This window comes from Pipistrellus kuhlii, unplaced genomic scaffold, assembly GCF_014108245.1.
Source record: "Pipistrellus kuhlii isolate mPipKuh1 unplaced genomic scaffold, mPipKuh1.p scaffold_m20_p_11, whole genome shotgun sequence".
Lineage (NCBI taxonomy): Eukaryota > Metazoa > Chordata > Mammalia > Chiroptera > Vespertilionidae > Pipistrellus > Pipistrellus kuhlii.
This window is the reverse complement of record NW_023425416.1, coordinates 7,227,513-7,248,013: the sequence shown is the minus strand read 5'-3', so window position 1 is coordinate 7,248,013 and position 20,501 is coordinate 7,227,513. Positions and strand designations below refer to the sequence as shown.

At 40.0% G+C, this 20,501-nt stretch overlaps 1 protein-coding gene across 2 annotated transcripts in view; it reads left to right on the top strand.

Moving 5' to 3' along the window:
- The window catches only part of SYNPR (synaptoporin), a 263,369-nt gene that overhangs the window by 107,723 nt on the left and 135,145 nt on the right, over nt 1–20,501 (top strand). The window lies entirely within an intron of this gene.

Sequence of the window (20,501 nt, the reverse complement as noted above, 5' to 3'; positions counted from 1 at the left end):
AGTACCCATGCAAGGTCCATCTGTGAAGCAAAGTAGACTGGTGCTAGTGCCTGTTCTTGGGCCTTTTATTGATAGGTTTGGCATACACTGGTGCAAGCTGTTGCTTGTTAGAGAGATTTTAACCTGAAGATTTAAGTCTGAAGCCTGAGCCAGGACAGGCCATTTCTATGGAAAAGCTGCTGCAAACGGATTGAGTTTGGTGAGGTCTTAGGGAATCACCAGGGCAGAGCAAAATGGTGATCTAGGCTGATGTAAGATCATGTATGGTTGCTAGTTAGCTCTGTGATAGGTCTCAGCATAGGAACAATTACCCCTGTCTGGGAGAAAGCTACCCCCAAGTTCTTGCTCCAGTGTCAGACAATCCAGTTTCTCCCTGTATGTCCCTGGATTCCCCAAAGCCAGTGCCCCAGCACTGGAGCTCAGATGGATCATGCACAGTCCCTTTAAGAGGAACTGCCTGGATCTCCAGCAGCCTCCAGGTCACTCAGCCACAATCCTCACTGTCTTTTACAACCCGAATATAGAGGGACTTCTCTTCCAAGCTCTGGAACCCTGGGCTGGGGGGTCTGGTGTGAGGCTGTGAACCTTTGCTCCTCATTGGGGACTTCTGCTGATTTAAAAATAATGACACGTGGATGTCAGATCAGCCTGTTCCATGCCTCTACCCTCCATCCCTCCTACCAGTTTCAGGGTGCTTTCATCTTTACTTTCCTAGTTGTAGGACTTCCATTCAGCCAGATTTCAGGTCGTTCTGAATGATGGCTGTTTTGTATTTTAGTTGTGATTTTGATTTGTTTGTAGGATGTGGTGAGTACTGGCATTTACCAATGCTGCCATGTTGGTTCTTAAGAGTTTGTTGTGGGATTTTTTGTTTTGTTTTTTTAAGAAATAATATGTGACAGACTATAAGTGGCAAGCTTTTTCTGTAAAGGGCTGGTAGTAAATGTGTTAGGTTTTGAGGGCCAGCGAGCCTCTGCAAGAACTATTTAGTTCTGCCATTTTAGCACAGAAGCAGCCGCAGGCAGTATGTAAACAAATGGACATGGCTGTATTCCAATAAAAACGTATTCACAAAAACAGCGTGTGGCCTGATTTGACTCACAGGCCATAGCTTTCCAACCACTGGCATAAATTCTAAACAGGAATAATTAAGTTTATGGTCTGCAAGTGTTCTTCTAATCAACAAATAATAACTGTGATAATAATATTTAAATCTGAGTAATGCCCTTAAGGAATTAAACTATCGGTGATCTTTTGCTGTGGCAACTTGCCACACAGTTTTACTCCCCATTTTCATTAAAGGAAAATTCCATCTCTGAAGGCTCATTGATCAATTATGAAATGACAGTTGTGAAATGAAACTTTATGGTTTAAAGCCCTTTAACTTTGCCTGATTACTAAGCCACACAGGGAACTCTCAAGCACTGGAAGTTTACAAGTAAGACACAGATACACTCATTCAACCCACTGATCTTGTAAGCGATCCGAAGGCAAATGTTTGGGTGTGGACTTTAGTGAGCCTCTTTCCTGTTGAACTATTGGACATTACATTTCATTTCACAGGGCTACCTGCAGAAGGAATGTTGGCCTTATAGATGGTGGTATTTCATTCTACTGTATATGAGTGTGCTGATGTGTACCTACCTACACATGCCCATATACGGGATCTGTATTAAACATGCCTAAAGCACAACTGTTATTGCTGTGTTCAATCTCTTTCAAGAATCTGGTCACAGTTGCCCAGATTTTACGTCCATGAGCCAATAAGAATTAATAGAATCCAGTCATGTGCTGCTTAATAATGGAAATATGTTAGAGAACTGCATAGTTAGGTGGTTTTGTTATATGAACTTACACAAACTTAGGTGGGTTAGCCTAGTAAGAGCCCCTAGACTAAATGGATTAGCCTGAACCCCTAAGCTGCAAGCCTGAATGGAACAACACAAGATTAAATCAAGCACAAGAAAAAATGATGCAATCAGAGACTCAGCAAACATAAGGTGAGGCAACTGTGGTGTAATACCGTGTATATTTTACAGCAAACCTTTTTTTATAAGTAGTAAGAGTACACTCTAAAATAATAATTGGAAGTGTAGTAAATACATAAGCCAGTAACATAGTTGCTTAATATTATCCTCATCTATGTGTATATATATATATATATATATACTAGTAGCCCTGTGCATGAATCCATGCACCAGAAGCTTTCTGCCACTTGCCTCAGGTCACTGGTAGCTCTCCCCACTCCCAGCTCGCTGCCCCGCCCTCTTGTAGCTCTCCACACTTGTAGATTAGTTATGGCATATTAATTAGCATATTCCTTTCTTATTATATAGGATACACACACACACATACACACACACACACACATATATCTCAATATATATATATCTCAATATATATATATATATATATATATATATATTTTTTTTTTTTTTTTTTTTTTTTTTTTTTTCCAATTGATTTCAGAGGAAGGGAGCGGGACAGAAAGATAGAAACATCAATGATGAGATAGAATTATTGATTGGCTGCCTCCTGCATGGCCCCTACAGGGGATCGAGCCTGTAGTTCAGGCATGCATCCTGACCAGTTATTGACCTATGACCTTCTAGTTCATAGATTGACATTCAACCACTGGGCCACACTGGCTGGGCTGGGCTGTACTTTTGTATGTCTGCCAGCACAGTAGGTTTGTTTACACCAGCATCACCATAAACACCTGAGGAATGCCGTGTGCAGGACTTTATGATGGCTTCAATGTCACCAGACATATTTCTCAGCTCTCCCACCATAGTATATGTAGTCTGCTGTTGACCAAAACATGTTTATGCAGCACATAAATGTATAATAGTCAGTTTAATTGAGGCTTAATAGTTTGTATGTATATTAATATATTTTTGGAAAGCAACATATATGTGCCTGGATACATTCTCTCCACTTGCTCATGTGCTGCTCCCCCACATGCACACTGGAAAGGAGCAGTCCTTCAATAAACTCTTGCCTGTCAGATTCTCACTCACTTCAGGCCTTGTGGGAAGGATCCACCTGTTCCTGAAGGCTCTGTAAATAGTCCCACCGTGGCCTGATGCCAAAGCTGCAGGACATGGCCTCGGCCCCCTGCATTCCAGGCCTGACTTTATCTCTGGGATAGCTGCTTCCCTGAGTTATCCCAAAAGTCAAAACTGCTTAAGAATTAGACTAACTCTAACCTCCCTTATAGCTCATATTTTGTGATACTAGATGGTATATCTCAGGCACAGCATTACTGTCCTGCTCACACTGTGGGCTGACGGAGCATGGCACAAGGCATAGAACCTGAATGGAAAGCCTTGTGGGGATGGATTACCCCACAGAGTGGACACTGGCAGCCCTTGTGGCACATCAGGTCTCAGGCCTGTTTAATTGGGCCCATAAAATGTTAGTTTTTAAAAATTATTTCTTAATATTTAAAAGTCATAACATGTCATAAAATTTGGATTGTCAGCTTTTGTCTAGGTCCCCACATTTCCTCATTGCAATGATCTGGAGCTGAGTAGCAGCATCCACATAAAGCTGGTAGGATATCTGTACCTTGAATACAGATGATTTTCCAGGAAAGGCACGTGACACTCTCCTGAGAGGGACCATAGTGAGCTCTGCTTTCTAATCACAGAATAGATAAAATACCACTGTAGACATCAGCTCATAAACAATAGTAGAAATAGGTTTATTTTCTCTGTTGAAAAAGTCCACTTGGTGAGATTCCAATTTCTTCACATTATAACTTTCTGAAATAGCTATGATGGTTTGCATAAATTTCAAGACTATAACTACCTATGAATAAATCTAACAAGGGAAGTGCAAGCTCTTTATGAGAAAAAATAGTTGTTAATGTTATGATATCTAAAAAAAGTCAAGGAAAATGGGTTAGATATATGTATATATAATATACTGTGGATGAGAAGACAGATGTAAATATTCTTCCAAATTAGTCTACAAATGTAATGCAGTTCTCATTTTAAAAAGCATCACCGATTTGTAAGTAAATTTACTCTCAATTTTATGTAAAGGAGTAAAACCCAGGAAAGGACAAGATAATTCTGAAAAAGAAGACAGGAGAAGAGAAAATGTCATAACACATATGAGACTCATTGCAAATATATTATAATTAAAACCGCATGGTATTGGTTCAGTAATAATCAAATACACCAGTGAATCATAATAGAAAGCTGAGAAACAGATCTGTGCATCTATGAGAATTTCTATTCCTGACATTGAAAATCAGTGGATTAAGGATGAATTATTTGATATGTAGAGTTAAGTAAATTTGCTTTCTTTATAGAAAAACTACTTGTATTGTTACTTCTCTTCATGAGAAAAACAAAATGCTTAAACTATGATAAAAAATAGGAAAATATTTTTATAATCTCAGGTCTTAAAGCTGTTTCTTGAAACAAGTAATAAAAGCTAAAGTTTTTTAAAAGATAGATTACTTAGACTTTATTGAAATGTAAATTTTCATATTGCAAAAGATATCTTAGACAAAGTTAAAAAACAATAACAGGCAAATAAGTTGCATTCAGAATATAGAAAAATTCCTACATTCAGTGAGGGAAAATATACAAGTAATCCAATAAAATAATGAGCAGGAGATAAATACTAAGATGGAAAAGGATAACCCAAGTAGGTGATAAAATATGAAAATATAACCAATCTTACTAATACTCAGAAAATTTAAATTAAGAGAAATGAAAAGTGCCATACAAACACTGTTTTTATTTGTAATTGCCAAAAAACCTGAAACCACCTAAAAGTCCATTAACATTGGACAATGTATAGACAATATGTGGTATATCCATGCACTGAATAGATAGAAACTAAGTACTGCCGAAACCGGTTTGGCTCAGTGGATAGAGGGTCGGCCTTCAGACTAAAAGGTCCCAGGTTTGATTCCAGTCAAGGGCATGTACCTTGGTTGCAGGCACATCCCCAGCAAGGGGTGTACAAGAGGCAGCTGATCGATGTTTCTCATCAATGTTTCTAGCTTTCTATCCCTCTTTCTTCCTCTCTGTAAAAACTCAATAAAATATATTAAAAAAAAGAAACTAAGTACTGATACAGAACAACATGGATGAATGTTATCATTATGTTAAATGAAAAAATTTGGCCCCAAAATCAAATATATGACATTTATTTATCTATGGTGAATGACAGCAGATTATTTCTCATGTATTAATTTCCTATTGCTATATGGAAAATTACAACATACTTAAAGACCTAAAGCAATTAATTTATATCCATGATCTCACAGCTTCCCCGAGGCAGGGTAAGCTGGAGTATCTGCTCAGGTTGAAATCTGGGCTGCGAACTCTTCTGAGGCTCTGGGTCCTCTTTCAAGCTCTTGAGTTGCTGGCAGTATTCAGTTCCTTGCAATTGTAGGATTAAGACCAGGAACTTTTCAGGCACCTCTTATTCTCTGCTGCATGCCCTGCTCCACAACATGTCAGTTTGCTTCTTCAAGGCTAACAGGAGAATTGGTCTGCTTTTTCAAATCTTTATGGCTTTCTTCTCTGACCTTTAGAACCTCTATTAAAGAGCGCCAATGAATTTAGATCAGGCCCCATCTGAGTGACCTCCTTTTGATTAACTTAATCAAAATAACTTGATTAGGGACCTTAAGTCAACTTAATTACATTTATGAAGTCCCTTCATCTTTGCCACATAATGTAATTTAGTCACTGTAGTATACCACAACAGGGGTCAGATGATTTGCAAAGAAGTGTGAGGAAACTATTGGTGGTAATGGAAATATTCAATATCTTGATTGTGGTGCTGGTATCAGGGGTATATACACCTCTCATAATTCATCAACTTGTACCATTAAATATTTATTATATGTGCAAATTATTATATGTCAATTATGCCTCAATAAATTTATAAATTAAGAAAAAAAATTTTCATTCATCAGATTGCCAAATTATTGAAAGTCTAAAAGTAACAAATATAAGCACTAATATGGCATAACTGAGACACTCATACAGTGCTGGGACAGGGGAGTGTAAACTGGAGAAGAAAAAAAAGATTAATATGACCATATCTCAAGGTAAGTACTATCTAGATAAGTACTTATTAGCCCTGCTAGATAAGCATTCTAAAGCAACTCACATATCTCCACCAAAAATACACTGTTTATTGTGCACTGTTTTAGTAACAAAAATGGAAAGCAACTCAAGTGTCCATAATCAGAAAAGTGTATAAACATAGCCTATTCATAAAATGAAACACCATGAAGGGATTTTTATAAATGAATGAATTAGGTCCATATATATCAATGATTGTTCATTATGATAATATCTATAGAAAAGGACATTAGGTTAAAAGTGAAGGAAATTGGAATAAAGAATGAACTTTACTTACTAATAATATATCAATATTGACTCAATAGTTTTGAGAAATGTATCCTAAGTGATGTCAACAATAGGGGAAACCAAGTCCAAGGTGTACAGAACTCTATAATATTCTGGCAACTTTTCTGTAAATCTAAAACTATTCTAAATGAAATGTTGTTGTTTTAAGTGTCACCTATAGCACCAAGAAAGCAGCATGGGATGGGGGTTTGTTGGAGACGTGCTGCTCTGAAGGCCAATGAGTTTGCATGGAAATCCTGGCTCTACTACCCACTAACCTTGTTGCCTTTGATCAGTCAGATAACTACTTCCAGCTTTCATTTTCCTTTTTTCAAAATATGAATAATCTCTAACTTACAGATTCATTAAGACATTGAAGGAGGCAACTGTGTAAAACACTTAGTATACAGTAATGGCTGAATAACAATTACCCATCACTACCATTATAATTTTTATATTACTATTACCTAGGGTATCTTTGTGTCAGATAAGAACATCATGGTACCCACATCTGTATTTACTTAGTTTTTTAAAAAGCAAGTTTGAGTTGTCTAATTTTAATCTATCAGTGCCCCAGGACAGGTTTATAATCACTTTATTAACAAATATTTAAAAATGTACAAGATGTTAACAGTCTCTTGGACAATATCGGGTACTTTGGAAAAGGGGGCATATTAATAAGTTGTCCTGAAGATTATGCTTATGTAGGAGAATTTTCTTTCCCACTCTTCCTAAGTCCCAACCAAAATCTCAGCATACCACTTTCTGTCCAACTAAGAGAGAGAACACAAAGGAAAAAGTGTATATAGTGATGATCTTCTTCCTCCAAAGACAAAGCAAGAGCCCTGTGTGTAAAGTTTTTAACCTAGTAATCTTACTAGTGTCTGTGCCTGATCCAGTCCCCTTAGATCCATCCTCTCAGGGGGAAGGAAGGGGAAGGGCAGAGCCTGCCTACAGTTTGTTCACAGTTTATAACCTGGAATGCTGTGCTGACATAAGAAATCCTATTTCACAGGATGAGTAAAATGCTCAGCAGGGGGAAAGGCAGGATTAAACCTTATTTATAGTGTAATTCAAATTGGATGGGGGGATGAGCAAATATTTGCTTGCAAATAGAAAAGACTAGAAAAATATACTTTACCCAGAGAATGGTCTTCTGAATGGGAGAATTCTTTACTTTGATCTTTATACTTTTCTGTATTTTCCAGACCATAATTGACATTATTTAAGGGAGAACAAGAGGAGAAAAGGCAGGTGTAAGTTAACTTGTTATTATGGGCACAGCACTAGGAATCATGAAAGGCAATGATGGTATGAAAATAGTTTAAGGCCCAGCAGAGGATGCCTCGCACAAGTATGTGCCTCAAGGTAATCCTCTGCCAAAATGTGGCATTAGAGACACCGTTTTATGAGCTCACACCATTTCTAAGCATACTTCCAAGCATTTGGCTGAGAATCTTTTATTTAATCCTTATTTAGTATTTTATTTAATCTAGCAACTGCATAAAGACCTTTGTACTCTAGCCTAGTTGCTACCAGCTTGGGCTCTGGGACCAGCCTGCCCTGGTTCACATTCAGGCTTTATCCCTCACTATCTATGTGGATTGAGCAAGTTTTTTAACCCCTCTGAGCCTCAGCGTCTGCCTCTGTGAAGTGGAGTTATTATAAGTACTAAATGAAATAAGGGAAGCAGAGTATCTTGGTGTGTTGTAAATGTTTAATGTTCAACAAAATTGTGCTATAATTATTCCCATTATGTGAAAGAATATGTTAAAGCTGTTATTGTCTAAGGTCACAGGTCTGTAAGTCAGAAAGCATTCAAACCCCTGTCTCACTGAAGAGGCAAGCTTTCAATCATTACACCAGGAATTACTTTTATCAGGAAACCACATGCAGCTTAATACTTAACAGACAATTAACTTGAGCTGGAATTTTTCTTTTGCCTCTGTAAAAAATATTTAGCTGCTTTGAGCTTGAATTCAACTTTCCAGTTTATTTAAGATAACTTTTAAATAACTCTAATAAGCCATCGAGGCCTACCAAAATAAATATACCTGTTGGGTATATCTACCTTGATGGCAACATTTCTTAAAGAAATCATACGAGAGCCAAAACAGGTTTGGCTCAGTGGATAGAGCGTTGGCCTGCGAACTCAAGGGTCCCAGGATAGATTCTGGTCAAGGGCATGTATCGTGGTTGCAGGCACATTCCCAGTAAGGGGTGTGCAGCAGACAGCTGATCGATGTGTCTCTCTCATCGATGTTTCTAACTCTCTATCCCTCTCCCGTCCTCTCTGTAAAAAGTCAATAAAAATATTTTTTTAAAAAAAGAGAAATTATACAAGAGAAAAGTGTCCTCCCAAACCTTGAATTTAGAAGAAAAGAAAAGAAAAGAAGAAAAAAAAGGCTTGTGCTATTTGTTTGAAAGGATAAGTTATATAGAATGGTAAATTTTTTGTCTTAAAATACATATTTCAAAGCCCAAAGGAAACAATACAATTTAAAATAACCTATTACTTTGATTTTATTTACTGCTCTTTTTTTTTTTTTGAAAGCTAACACTGAGCTTTATATTGACATACAAGATAAGCCATTTCTTGGTGTATTTCAACTTGTCTGAAAGTCAGTTTCTTTGGTTACACTTCAGAGGACATGTTCTCAGTGAGAATAAAAGATGCATTCACATTAATCATATCCCAGTGTAATAGAGTGTGTATTGATTGGATGAGGTGAAGGCTGGCCTTGGGAAGAAAAGTAAGTACTTTGAACAAAAGTCCTAGCAGATTTCTTTCCTTTGATGAACTCAGCATAACTCTCCCAGTTGGAAGCCATATGGAGTCATGTCTCAGAAATCCCAGGAATTGGGTTCTAGTGTGAGCTCAGCCATTGGTGGATTCCCCCAGGAGATATGAGCTTCTTATTTAATCCAGCTTAGTCTTGCTCTCCCACCTAAAAGGTGAGAGGAGGGTGGGGGCGCAGATAATAAGGCAGTGGTTTCCCAAACTGACTACATCGGAATCTCCTGACCTGGGGGAAATCTTCAAAAGTACAGGCTCAACTCCAGATCTACTCAATCAGAACTCCAGGCTTTTGTGGCTTGAGAATCTGTATATTAATCATCCTCATTAGCTCATTTGTGTACAGCCATTTAATTTTTGCCATGCACTTGTGTGTGGTAACAACTGGACTGATGATTTCTTTTTCTTTCCTTTTTTAATTTATTGGGGGGACTTATAGGATCAGATAGGTTTCAGATGTAGATTTCTATGATACAAGATCTGTATATTGCACTGTGTGCCCACCACCTGAAGTCAAATCTTCTGTCACCATATATTAGATCCCTTTCAACAACCCCTCTCCACATGCACACTCACACATACACACAAACACACACACACACACACACACACACACACACACTAGACTGATGATTTCTGATATCCTAGATCGAAGTCAATTCTATTGTTCAGGGCACTGATTCAGTGCTTTTTATCTCAAGAAATGGAAGCTGAGTAAATCCATAATTGCCTCTAAGCATTGGTTTATTCAGATCTATTGTTGTCTGTCTATGTATTTATATATAGCCTGTGACACTGTGATCTCACAAGATATATATACTTCTTCTTCATCCCCAGTTCCTTATTCAGAGATCTTAAAACCTTATAAATTCTGAGTGATGGAGGTGTTGGCACTTTCACAGAGCTATTAAATCCCTCGGAATGTGCTGGGCGATAAGTATGTCTTTTGCTCTTATTAAGTAACTCGTGGCAGGCACTGAGATAGATTTAGCATGGGGGCTGGTCCTGATCGCCAGAAAGAACAAATCTTGATTAGAAGGCTGGAACTTTCAGCCCACCCATAACCTCTGGGAAATGGAAAGGGACTGGAGATTGAGTTAATAATCCATCATACCTGAGTGATAAAATCTCCATAAAAGTCCTAAATAGTGGGGTTCAAGGAGCTTCTGGATTTATGAACCCATCCACATGTTGGGAGAGTGTCACACCCCAGTTCCACAGGGATAGAAGCTCCTGTGCACAGGACACTTCCAACCTCTACCTATGTTATCTCTTCATGTGGCCCTTCATTTGAACCCTTTATAATATTCTTTATAATAATCCTGTTATAGTAAGTAAAAAAAGTTCTGTGAGCCATTATGGCAAATGAGAAGACAGATAACTTGTGCTTGTTACATTGCATTATTGCTCCTCCTAAAAAACTGTAGATAATTTAAATATCCATCAATACAGGGAACATTTAAATAAGTTATTGCAATACCCACTGTATGATGTATTAGATAGCCACTAAACAGCATGATTTATAGCACACGTTCCACTAGGTCAACTGTATGCATGCACATTGTGTCAGCTATCCTACATAATAAAAGAGTAATATGCAAATTAACCATCACACTGCTACACAAAAAGCCACACCCACAAACCAATCAGAATGATTATGCAAATTAACCCAATTAAGATGGTGGCTAATTTGTGTATATAGGCTCCCAGTGGCCTTAATCAGGAAATAGAAAACATCTTCAGCACCCAGAGCGAAAGGGAGCCAGTCATCAGTCAGAACAAGAGGGAGCCAGCCATTGGGGGGAAAGGGAGCCAGCCATAGGAGCCAGCGGGAACCAGCAATCATAGAGAGCAGGAGAACACCCATTGGAGAGAGAGGGAGCTAGCCAGAAATCTGAGGGAGATGGAGCCAGAGGTTGGAATGAGAGGGAACCAGTGATTGGAGGGAGCTGGAGGACCCCATAGGCTTTAGGCCTGGGCAGGGGCAGAGCCAGAGATTGGAAGGAGCTGGAGGGCACTTGCCCAGGACCTGAGGGTTTAGGCCTGGGCAAGTGCAGAGCAGGAGATCAGTGTAAACTGAGTTTCTAACCCATTTCATCTATGTACCTTTTCCGATTGCTCATTGACAAAGCTCTCTGTATGCCACTGTAATATTCTTAGTAACTTGGGTAATAAGAATCCAAAAAGGTGATGTAGGGTTTTTCCACCACACTCTTACAGAAAAAAACATGAAGGTATGCTGCTGGAGGGCTAAGTAATGTCATATCCTGCCCTAGCCTGATTGGCTCAGTGAATAATGCGTTGGCCTACCCACAGCAGGGTCTGGGTTCAAATCTGATTAAGGGCATGCACTTAGGTTGCAGGCTCCTCCATGGACAGGCCTCAGGTCAGGGCTCATGCAGGAAGCAACCAATCAAAGTGTTTCTTCTCACTTTGATGTTTCTCTCTGTCTCTCCCTTTCTCTTCCACTTTCTCTAAAAATCAATGGAAACATATTCTCAGATGAGGGTTAAAAAAAGAAAGAAAGAAGTGTCATATCCTATGAAAGACACATCTTGAAAATACCTAAAGAAAGTTGTCATTTTTTCATGGTGAAGGGACTCAAGTCCATGTTGATGAAAACACCGTGGTGGTCGCAGTGACTGGCAGTGGCTGCAGAAGAGGGGTGATGGGGCTGGCATCTTCCTCTGATCATCCCATTTGCCTCCCACAAAGGGAGCAGGCCTAAGCCATCAGTAGGACATCCCCTGAGGGCTTCCAGTATGTGAGAGCGGGCACACTGGGCTGAGGGACACCCCTCCCCCATGCACAAATTTTGTGCACCGGGCCCATAGTGGCTGCATAACAAGCCACATAACAGTGCTTCCAACAATAGGCACTATTATTTCTCATTGCTCTTTGGGTAAACAGGCTTGTTGATCAGCTGGGCTTGCTCTTTCATCTGTACTCAGCTATCAAGTGAGCCAGATACTGACTAACCTAGATGACTTCATCAGCATGGTTAGTGGTCTGTTGGCTGTTGGTTGGGTGGTGGGGATGAGTACACCGTGTGTCTTTCAGTTCATTCATCAGGCTAGCCCAGCTTATTTTCACACTTGCTTGGAAAAGTTATAAGAAAGAGCAGAAACTGCAAGGAAACTTGGGACATAGACTCAGGATAGGCACATGTTCACTTCTGCCACATTCTTATGGCCAAAGCAAGATACAAGGTGAACCCAGGTTCAAGAGTCCAGAAGTAGACTCTACTTCTTGCATAAGAAGAGCTGCAAAGTCACACTGAGTGAAGGTGGATACAGGAAAAAAAAATAAGAAGGTCTCTCTCTCTCTCTCTCTCCCCTCCCTCTCTCTCAATTAATGTACTCTGTAGATAAACAAGAACTGGAAGGCATATAAAAATGCAAAGAGTTCATGTATGGTAAAGGCAAGGGGTCTTAGAGCTGTGAGGTAGCTGTAACATTATGCAATAAACAATGATTGAAAGCAGTAATAATAATAATAATAATTGTTATTATTGGTGAAAATAAGATCAACAACTTCATTACTCACTATACTGAAAGAATTGTATCAATAATTTGCATGTCATAAACCACCATAGCCTTCTGTTCTGTAATGCATGCAGATGGATAACAATGGAAGGATTTTCAAATTGCTGAAGCCATAGCTCTCTAAGATAGATCCAGTGTCCTTGGATCTCAAGTGGACTTTAACCGTGAGATACCCACTAATTCTTAGCACTTGTGCACACTCTGCATATTATGAAGGCTGGCACTGTCTCAGGGCTGTAACACTTCAGCAATCTCAGGAATCTCTAGGGAACAATTCCTACTTAATAGCCACAATTTTCAATAGTTGAATTGCCCATTTAAGAACCAAAATCTTAATGTGTTTTTTTTTAAAAGGATTATAACTATTTTTAATAAAAGTCATTATTTAAAAGTAAAAGTTGTTCATCTCCTTGTGTTTTAAAATAGAGTTGATGGAAAACATTTTAATCATTTTTTACCATATTGTTCTTTGCCATAATACAATGATCTCCTCAGAGCCCAGGGAGCAAAGCAGGTTTTATTCTCCCTCTCCCCTCCCCCCTGCCTCTTACATTACATTTTCTGAGAATGGTATGCTTTCAAGTTCTTATTTATGTCCTTTTTATTGTTTCTGTGCTCTCGCTTCTCCCATGGGCTCGAAGTTATATCTGCCTCTGATAGTCTGATCTGTTTTACTTGGCTTCTTCTCATATGTTGTCATCTTAGAAAAACCAGCTATATTAGGATTATTTGGAAAGTAAGAGTAATTATTCCCTGAATACTGTCCAGGGAACCTCTAATCTGAGTTAGGTGCATAACCTTTAATGTATGAAGCTTGGTTTCACATCCTTTATCTGATTATTTCCTGATTCTTGCCAATATCCAGAGCCAGAGCCAGCTTGTTGGGAATCCAAAGCCTTGGCTCACTACCAGGTGTCAAGGAGATAAAGGTATGAGTGATCTGAATTAATAAATAGAATAAATACATTACAGATGGGCTCACTATGCTCAGGGGGTTAAGCATTCCATAACCTTATTTTGTCAAAGGTTAGATTGTTCAGATAAATTAGGGACTTTTTCAAAGCACTGACTTATTTTTACAGTATGTTTTAGAGTGCAGGGTGGAATTTGTTTGTTCATTCACCCCACACCTTCATTCATTAGCTCATACACTGAGGATGTACATGCATGTACACAAACAGACACATAATGATAGAAATTATATTCACATTTGGAAGATAGAAATATAAGCACATAATTGTAAAATATTAACACAAATACTATAAGTGAGATTATGTCAACCATTACGGAAGAACAGAAAATGAAGGCAGAAAAAGACACCCCTAGGCCTCTCTATCCATGTAAAATGTAGTTGATAATATTCTACTAACAGATTTATTATAAGGATTAATAATGATATGTATCTCTTAAAAGTTTATTATATAAATAATTATATGTAAGGACTGACAGACTTGGATTCAAATCTTGATTCTATCACATATTAGCTAGGATTTTACTTAGCTCCACTTTTTTTTCCCCTGGGGTTAATTCCTGCCTTGCTACATTGCTAGGGGAAGAAAATAAAAGAATATAATTAGAGTGCCTCATATAGTACCTGCAGAGAGTACTTTTTACAGAGGTGATACATGCGATGGGTTTGGAAGATGAGGAGAAGTTCAAAAACAAATAATAAATCCCTAACAGAGAAAGAGACTTTCACCAAGAAAATGTGGAGAATTGCTTCCAAAAATGAAAGATGATTTGTGAAGCTGTTGACCCTGCCCAGCAGACCCAATATACCTTTTTTCTCTTTTTGTCTTCAATAATGCTCATTTTTGGTGGATTTTTCAACTTACCTAGACCACCTCACTAATAAAATATATTTGAGTCCTCATTAAAATCAAACTATGATATGGCACTTATGAAGGAGAGGAAAACAGTAGAAGTCAATAATACTGAATGAGCCCTGGCCAGTGTGGCTCAGTTGGTTAAGTGTCATCACAGGCACCAAAAGATCATAGGTTCAATTCTTAGTCAGGGCATATGCTGGGGTTGCAAACTTGATCCACAGTAGAGGATGTGCAGGAGGCAGCTGATTAATGTTTCTCTTTCACATCAAGGAGAAACAAGATTTCCCTTTCACAGGCATATTTCTAGGGTTTGAGAATCATATGGAAGAAGCTTGATATACCTTTGTATATCAATATGTTTTTTCTATACATACTAGTACATACCTATGATAAGGTTTAATTTATACATTAGGCATATTGAGGGATTAATAACAATAACTAATAGTAACATAGAACAGTTATAACAATGTATTGTAATAAAAAATTATGTGACCTCTCTCTGAAAATATTGCCCTGCACTCACCTTTTTAATGAAAGGGAGCACTTTATGGCTTCTCTTTGGCGTGTCTGAAGTGCCATCACTTTTCTTGTGCTTTGTGGCCATTGCTAAGTAAAATAAGCATTCTTGAACATAAGCACTCTGATACCACCACAGTCAATCTGATAACCGAGGGCTATTAAGTGACTAATGGGCAGGTGGTGTATATACAAGTGTGAATACACTGGAAAAGAAGGTGATTCATGTCCTGGGGCGGTGTAGGGGTGGGGCAGACAGAGCAGTTCTCTGGAGATTTCTTCACACTACTCAGAATGGCACACAGCTTAAAATGGATGAATTGTTTACTTCTGGAATTTTCCATACAAGAACTGTTGTATTTAGAAGTGCTCTATCCATCCATTTATTGAGCACCTGTCACTTGCAAAATATTAGGATAAAGGAAAGACAAACGTAAAGATAGCTAACTATGACCCAAAGAGAAGGAGATAGGGTTAATACAAGAAAAACCAGAAAGGGATGGCAGTGACAATTTACTTGGTCTTTAAGGAGCCAGTGGGATCTACTGGTGGGAACAGCAGGAGCAAAGGGGCCAAGGCACTAAAGCAAATGGCTGGAATGAGAAGCCTGATCTGTTACATGAATCACCAAGCCCATTAAAAACAAATCAATCCCAACATAAACGTCACACAGGAGAGGGCGAGCCAGACCAACACCATCTTTCCTTGGAGCCCTCATTAAAAAGTCATAGTTAAAAAAAGTTTATGGTTTCCTTTTCATGTTTCCTTCTCTGCTGTGACTTAGGCATTTCCAAAGCGCCTGAGGCATTGCAGCTTTTACTGCCAATGGTGTGCGTACCCCCAGCACTCAGGGATTCAGTGTTGTTCTGTTGGGACTGGGTCTGTCTGCCTGAAGACCTTAGGTGGTCAAGCAGTAAAGGCAGATTTAATGCTTCCATGAGCCAAGAAGGGAAGGGAGTTGGAGCAGAAATGAACCAGCTTCCTGCACCTCAGTAACCTGTGCATCCAGACGTTTTATGCTAGCATCCTTTGCTTCCCTACCGCAACCCCCCACTTCCTTCTCTGGAATCACATCTCAGATAAACTACTGGCACTTAAATCTTTGTTTCAAGGGGAACTGGTTGGAGAGGACAATCGAAAACACACTGTCAGAGCAGCAGAGGTGATGAGCTGACTTGGGAAAAGTTGGCGCTGGTTTGAGGCGAGAGAGCATAATCCAAGCCGATTCTAGAAATGGTTGGAGGTGCCTTTCTGTTGTCTTTGGGCTTTGGCTTTTTAGTGAGTTGTATTTTAAGGAGGATGGAATGAGTGAGTTCCTATAAAGGGTTTAGACAAGAGCCTGTTGTGTAAATATCAGCTAAGGTCATTGCTGCTATCACATTTTCATTGCTTCCTCCTCTTGTTCTTGTGAGTGACAGCATGCTTACTGATGGAGGAAGACCCTAAGACACAGCAGAGGTGTGAGAAGGGGAGGCGGGCATGGGGATGCATTATCATCTACCTCATGGCTCAGATCCCAGGAGACAGCCTTTCTGCCTTTGGATGAGACTCCTCTTCTTACTCAGAGACTTGGTTGACTATGGGCCTCCCTTTATGTGACCAGCCACGTAGGCCTTGTTGACTATAACTTAATCCAAGTGCTGCCCTTGTGCACCGAGCAGAGGTTCCCTCACCCCGGGCCTTGGCAAATTCCCAGTGTGAAGAGGGGTTTGAAGACCCTCCTGGCTATCATTGGGGTGGTCTGGGTTTGAAACAGGCTATTCGAGATTCTTATAAGCTGCCCAGGGGATTCAGATGTGCAGTCAGGTTTGAGAAGCATGTTGCTGAATGGCTTTGATCCCCAGGATTTGCAGCCAGGTTTACTGGCACTGGGAAGTGGCTTTGATGCACAGAGCATTGATTGTGGTGCTATAATAGAAGGGTGGACTTTTCCCCTCGAAACAGAATCCAAGGCTCGCTCTCCTCAGACTGCAACTTTGTCAGAACAAGTCTTGTTTTGGCCTTTTATAGGGAGTGCCTGTCTCCACACTTTCATGGAGATGAGAGGAAAAGGGTTGCTCTTGGCATTGAGATAAGTGACATTCTGCAAATATCAGAATGTCCTGTGCTTCAGATTCACTCTCTTAATTCGTATCATTTAACAACTTGGGGATGATTTAAGAAGGAACTAACATTTTAAGGAAGACACTGGTAAAGGATTCTATTTTAAAAATAGATGCACAGCTGAACAGGAAAACTGGTTTCTCTCCCTGTGAGTGCACATGGCATTTTGAACTTCTAAGCAGGCCTGAGGTGATAAATAACCAACTATCCGAGGAAGAAGAGTTCTATCTTATGTTTGTGGGGGGAGACGCTGAACACAGAAACTAACAGGAACTGTTTAGATTGTAAATTTCACTACTCAAAGTTCCTTTGCAGGAGCTGTCTCTGATTGGCATCACAGCTGCCCTGGGGGATGGCCAAGGCTGCAGCATCTCTCCTTGTAGCCCTGACTCCAAGGGTGTTGGGAAAATGTAACTTAAGGATGCAGGAAGCATCCCACAGGTAGGAGGGATTTTTTATTTTGTTTGTTTTGTTAATAAAATTATAGAAAACTTATTGGCCAAATAGATTAGCTAAATGGATTTCACTGGCCAACAAAGATTTATTTGCTATCAGCCAAATGGCCAAATCCCTTATCAGAGGGATCCAGAGACACCTCTGGCATAAGGCATCCTAGGGCAAAAGAGAGTGGTTTTACAAAGATTTCATAAGCCCTCGAATTAAAATAATGCCCCAGGTTCTTTTGACCAGCTCCATTCTCTTGGGACACAGCATCATAACCATACACATTCCTGAGACTGGGAAGGGAGCCCAGTGGGCAGAATGCTTTCAGCTGGAATTATAACCACTTAGACCAGGGCTAGAGTCCTTGGGGCACCATGAAAGGACTCAAATGTTATAAAAATTCTACAGTTTGTAAACTACTTGGGAGGAAACAGACTTTCATCCTTTTTTCCACCTACGTCCTGTTTTATTAAGAGCCATAATTTGATCCGGGTTTTGGAGTCATGTTTGTGTAACAGAAGGATTTTTAACACAACTTGTCAGGAAGAAAAGGCAAACCAGAGAGCCACTTTGTGAGTGTTTGATTCTTAAATCTATCTTGCCTTGAGCATCAGCAGGAAGAGAGAACGCATGTCACTTGTGTTGTTACAATAAACACTAGGCTACTATATGTTATTTGTAAAAGTCAGTATTATCATTCCCATTTTACTGGTGAAAAAACAAGTTTAGAAAGGCTAAAGTCACACAAGTATCTATAGTTTGATATGACAGGGCCCTTCATGGGGAAATGATCAATGAAAAAGTCACACAGTTCTTGGTCTAATTTACTGTTCATTTCTGTGTACTAGGCAAGGTTGTTGAAAATGGTCTCTATGGTTCCCTTTTCTCCCTCTTATTACAGCACTAACAAGATTCATGTAAAAATAGATCTTATGGATTCTTTCTGACATAAAGTATTCATCCTTAATCATAATAACAACTACTCATCTCTGATTTCACACCAGTCTTTAAGGAAGACATGTGTCAGAAATAGCCAACTTATAAGCCATCTACTTGCTGATGGAACTCTCACTATTATAAAAAGACTAAAGGCCCGGTGGATGAAAATTCATGCACTGGAGGAGTGGGGCCCCTCAGTCTGGCCTGCCCCCTTTCACAGTCCAGGAGCCCTCAGGGGCAGGAGGCAACCCAGCAATCAGGGAAGAGCGATGTCCCCATCACACCTCTGCTGCTGCCACTGCTGGCAGTGCAAGCCTCAGCTAGCTGTGGTTACCTGAGCCTCAGGCAGCCATGGGCAGCTGGGCAGCAGACATCCAAGGCTTACCTGCACCTTGGGCCAGCCTAGAGTGGCTGAGGGGCTGAGGGCGGGTCAAGCCACACTGTGTGCCTGCTTCCCCTCCCCCCACCCTGGGCTGGGCTGAAAGGACTGTGGGACTCTGGCGGGGCTGAGGGGACTGTATGCCGCCATCTTGTGGCTATGGGCACTGCCATCTTTGTCTTGGCATAATGGTTGATTTACATATTCCCGCTTTCTTAGATAGGATAGGTAGAAAACAGAGAGCTGTGTCTTTGCTATTTCTTATTAGAATTATGAATGTAATTAATAAAGGTAATTTATTTTCTCTTCTTTAATTATTTAAAAAAGACTTATTTAGTACTTACTACATGCAAAGCAACTTTGGGTACTGCACAAAATAGCAGGAAGAATGATTCTACTGCTCAGAGGCTTATGGTAGGACCACTTTTAACTCTCTACACCAATATAGCAGATGTAATCACCAAAAATTATGCAGTTGAAATATGCATGTCTTGCTTTTGAGTAACTATAAGGTCATTCCGAGGTCATGTCCAGTTGCCTACCTGGTAAATGCAAAACTTGCACACAGTAGCAAGGCTGATAATATGGAGCCTTACAGAGTAGACTTTTGCATCTGACAATCTGGTTCAAAACCCAGCTCTTTTTCTTTTTAGCTGTGCAAATTTGGACAACCTCCTGAACCGCATAATACCTTAGCTTCCTCACTTGTAAAATGAATGTAACAAGAGATTCTAGATGATCGGGTTGAATATTAATCAAATGAGATAATGCATCAACATTGCTTAGGCTAGTAATAATACTCAGGAAAAGAATATTAGCACCATTATAACAGGAAGATCCTCTGCAGAAAATGGCAATTGCCACATTAGTCTGTTAGATCAGTGGTTTTCCATTCCTTTTCACTTAAGACTTAAAACTTTTTGTTCAAGTTAAACCAGGCACAGAAGCCTGGAATATAGGACAACAAACAGTGGTGGGGAGTAGGGAGGAGCAGAGAGGGAATGCGGCCTAAGCACCATCTCTTTTGTGTGCCATGAGCATTTCCACAGAATTCCTGGTCCTCAGCCTAAATGCTAGGATAGTAAAGATAATTTTTAATTAGATTAGGACATAAGATGATTTGGTCATTTGAATGTGCTATGTATACTCTAGTATATATATAAGAAATTTTCCCAAATATTTGTTTTACTAGAGGCCCAGTGCATGAAAATTCATGCACTGAAGCAGGGGTTCCCTCAGCCTAGCCTGCCCCCTCCCACAGCCCGGGAGCCACAGTCCGGGAGCCAATAGGGGCAGGAGGCAATCCTGTGATCAGGGGAAGGCAATGCCCTATCACATCTCTGCTGCTGCCACTGCTGGCAGTGCAAGCCTCAGCTGGCCCTGGTTACCTGAGTCTCAGACAGCCCTGGGCAGTGTGGCAGCCACCATCTGAGGCTTGCCTGCACCTTGGGCATTGGCTGGGCACAGCCAACTGAGGCTTGCCTGTGCCTTAGGCCGGCCCTGGGCAGTTGGGGTGTTGAGGGGACTGGGGGACTCCAGAGGAAGGTGCCCTGGTGGGACTGA